This window comes from Apium graveolens, chromosome 5 (assembly GCF_009905375.1).
Source record: "Apium graveolens cultivar Ventura chromosome 5, ASM990537v1, whole genome shotgun sequence".
Lineage (NCBI taxonomy): Eukaryota > Viridiplantae > Streptophyta > Magnoliopsida > Apiales > Apiaceae > Apium > Apium graveolens.
This window is the reverse complement of record NC_133651.1, coordinates 166102332-166106482: the sequence shown is the minus strand read 5'-3', so window position 1 is coordinate 166106482 and position 4151 is coordinate 166102332.

The window sequence follows — 4151 nt, the reverse complement described above, 5'->3', positions numbered from 1 at the left end:
ACTTACCATCTTTCCCTGATGGTGGAAAACCTCGCTCCTTGGCTATGGGCTTTGAACGAAGCCTCGTATACTCAGCCTCATCCTCCAGAGTTGCAAACCTAGGCCTCACACCCCCAACACTAGAAGAATCGGTGGTGTTGCTGCTAACTTGGGTTCGTTGTCTTTTGGGTACCATTGAGATTGAACAAGTTGAGAGAAAAGATGTGTGTATAAGAGAGATTTGTGTTTGAGAATTTGAGAAGTGATGGAGAAGTTTGTGTATAAGTGTGTGTATATATAGAATTTTTATAAATAATTAGTTTAGGAAAAGATATGGGAATTGATTATGGGAATAATGGGAGTAATGGGGTTGATTGAAATTAATTTGGAGTGGGAAATATGGAAGTGGGAGAGTAAAATTTGGTTGGGAATTGATTTGGTGTTTAAATTACCATTTTTCTGACTTTTTTTTTCACGTCCAGGGAGCCAGCGCGGCCGCCCCGCCTGGCAGCGCGGGCACGTGTGGCGCCCTCCAAACCCGGGTCAGAAGTTTGGGGTCCACAACACATACACAATACATAAACCTGTATATGAAATATTATTTTCAATGACCCTGCTTTACATTACCACGGATCGCAACAGGTTAAAGTATGAAAATAAGCCACAACCTTAACTATTATTACAACATACCAAATCCCAACTAATTTAACTTACAACTGATAATGAAATTATTCTTATAGTCTTACTATCTCACTACCGTAGCAAGCTCCTGCTAGCTCGATCCAACTCAATCTGGAATCCTAGCTCAATCCAACTCAATCTGGAATCCTAGAATACATAAAAAGATTCGCAAAAGTGAGCTAACTAGCTCAGCTAGTCACAATAACAATAACTGAGGTTAATCAATGATCAAACGGGATGATTCAGAGGAAATTAAGATTCTTGTTAAACAATCATTAGAATTGGATATTCATTTAAATTTTTTTGAAAAAAACAAGGTTAGGCTGCTGATCAGTCACGCACTAACCCCGAGCAAGGCACACAGCTCTGCTCTATGAACTGGATCCAGGGCACACATTGGTCTAATTCGACCACGAATCTGGTCTGACCACGAATTTGGTCCACCTAAAGAAAACTATCCAATTCTAAAGCAGTTCAATATGATAAACAATATAACTCAATAAAACAAGACCATAATCAACAGTAATAAAACATTTGTATAAGAGCATGGTATAATGCATGAGTATCCCGAGGGAATAAGAAAGTATATATAGGAAATGGCCTTCAGCCTGTAGGAGAATCGGGTATGAGATGAACAATGATTTTACAAGGTTTAGTTCTTTGGTGTCACATGGTATGGTTAAGTATAAAAGTTTTGGTATGTTTAAACAATTATGTTCCATTGTTGGGTATATGATGAATATATATATTTGTGGGGTAGTATCGTATTTGTGTGGGTTAGTATCTGGTAATTCAACAAGAAATGGTTCACAAAGAATAAGGCTTATGGCTTAAAGATCAAATGATGTGGCTCAAGTTCAAGGCTGAATGATTCAAAAGTACTTACAATATAAAATAAAGCTATTTTGAATACTTAACAATATGTCACGAGAGAGTTTAGAAATATTTGCACCATATTTCGAGAAAGGCTTAAAAATACTTGCGTTATCACAATCGATTCCAACTTCACTTGTACTTGTCTAATGACTTTATTCAACAACCATTCATCTACTTTTCTATGCCTTGCTTCTATTCACTTAACACATGCTGTATTTTCTACGCATCGATTCCATTTTATGATCACCTGTTTCCCTTTTCTACGCCTTGTCTACTCTGCTAGGCATCATAAGTATCTATCAATATTCATCTCACATTATTCTAATCGCCACATGGACGTCATAAGGTTTCATCTACCCTTCGTTTCATCCAAATCCGATTAACGGATTAAAAGTTATGCTAAAAACAAGTAAACACTGATCACATAGTCCAACAATCAAACAAACGAGTCACATATAACACATAACACGTCAAACAATCAATGAAATTTCAATTATAAGGAAGTCTCGGGTCATAAACAGTCTTTCGGGTATTTAATACGATTTTTAAAATATTTTTCGGAGTCAAAATAGGTCGTTGGATCAATTTTAAAGCAATAAACAGGGTTCAGTTGGCCAAATATGGCTTCAGAATAATTTTATAATAATTATCGAGCCTTGAAAATAATTTAAAATATAATTTTAAAGCTCGAAACTATTTTTCGGAATTTTTAAATCATTTAAAAATAATTAAATCAAATTAAATAATTAACTAAAATCAATTAATAAATAATTAAACTAATTAATCAATTAATTTATTAATTAATTAATTAATTATTAATTAAAGTTAATTAATTAAGTAATTTAGATTTATTTTTGAATTAAAAATAATTTTTAGAATTTAAAATAATGATTTTTGGAATTTTCGGAACTTAAAAACAATTTTGAAAATAATTTATAAAAAGAAATCCGAATTTTGAAAGAATTCAAAACAGGAATCCAGAATTTGTAAGGTTATGGAAACTTTGGGGTCTAAAGTGCAAAAACAGGAGAATCCGGGTTGCCGGGTCGGGAAGAACATCGGATGAACCCAGATTCCAGTGACCCTTCCCGGAGTCCGATGACCTTAATTAAAGTCCAAATCGACTGTATTTAATCTGTTCTTTGCTGTAAAATAGTTCTAATCGTTTCCAGAAACTCATTCATTCAACAATCCACCCGTGACAATCACTCAGTCAAATTTTCGGCCAAAAACCGGCCAAACCCGAACAAAATCTGGTGACAATTTCAAAAGTTAACTCCGTACTTATCAGGACTCGTTTGTGATGTGTGAATAGATGGTTCGATTGCAAATTTTATAAGGAACACAAAGCACCCAACAAGATCAACTGAAAACCCCTAACAAAGATTCCCCTAAATCGAATTGAAAACATTCTAAGCAATATAAACCCTAATTCTGAAATTCGAAAATCAAACTTAAAATTAAGCATGTTATTGAACTCCAAATCAGTCGTATGACATATAAAAATCATTAGGAAAACAAGCTCTACAACATGCAAGCATCAAATCATTCAAACAATCATCCGTACAAAAATTCGTAATTTAAATCATTAATAATTCGAATTAAAAATAGTTTGTAGAGAATTACCACTTAATTCTGCAGTGGTTTTGATGAAAGATTCTGAGAGTACAAATCAACAGCTTCGTTTTGAGTATAAGCACGCCAAAATCCGATATCGATAACACCTCCGGATTTGAGTTTGATTGCGAAAAACAAAATATAATTACAGTATTTTCTCTATAAAAATTATGTAAATACTGTTTGCAAATGATTTCTGGTACGAAATAAAATACGGTAAGGCTATTTATAATTACGGAAAATTAATATCCCGTTGGATCATTCCAGATATAAAATAGTATGTTTATTTATAAAAAACAGATCCAAACGATACCGGTTTTCGGGATAATTATCCAAATCTGTACAATTTGTACTGCGGTCATGGTCTCAGCACCTGGTTTCACGTATTATGAGGTGATAATTATAATAATTTAATAAAAAGATCCCGTTTATCAAAAATACGGGTTTTATCGATTCACCGAAACGAATTTTTTATAGAAAATATTGCGCCGGGACCCGCACAGGAAAAACCATACGCCGGATCGAAAAAGTCAAAACATGGAAAATGCTCGGAATTTTACAATTAGATTAGGTAGGAGTTTTCGGAAGCGTTTCGGGTTATAAAAATGTAAAAACGGTTAAGGTCGGCTGGTTCCCGATTATATAAAATAGTTTGTAATTACTCGGAAAAAGAAATTATAAAATCCATAAATGTCCAATAAAATCATAAATTGTCATAAAAATAAATAGGAAAATTTGACAATTATCTATATTTTATTTTTGAAATATAAAAATTAAAATACTCAAATTATATCATATTTACATATCCAAACACAGATACCACTTCACAGATAATTACCAAAATTCATATAATAATCACATAATATTTATTACCAACAAAAATAATTACACGTCATATCCGAATATTACAGCACGTCATGCTTCTGGAAAACCAGCGCGGCCGCCCTGCATACCAGCACGAGCGCGCCGTGCTTCTGTAGTTGGCACTGAAATTTTTT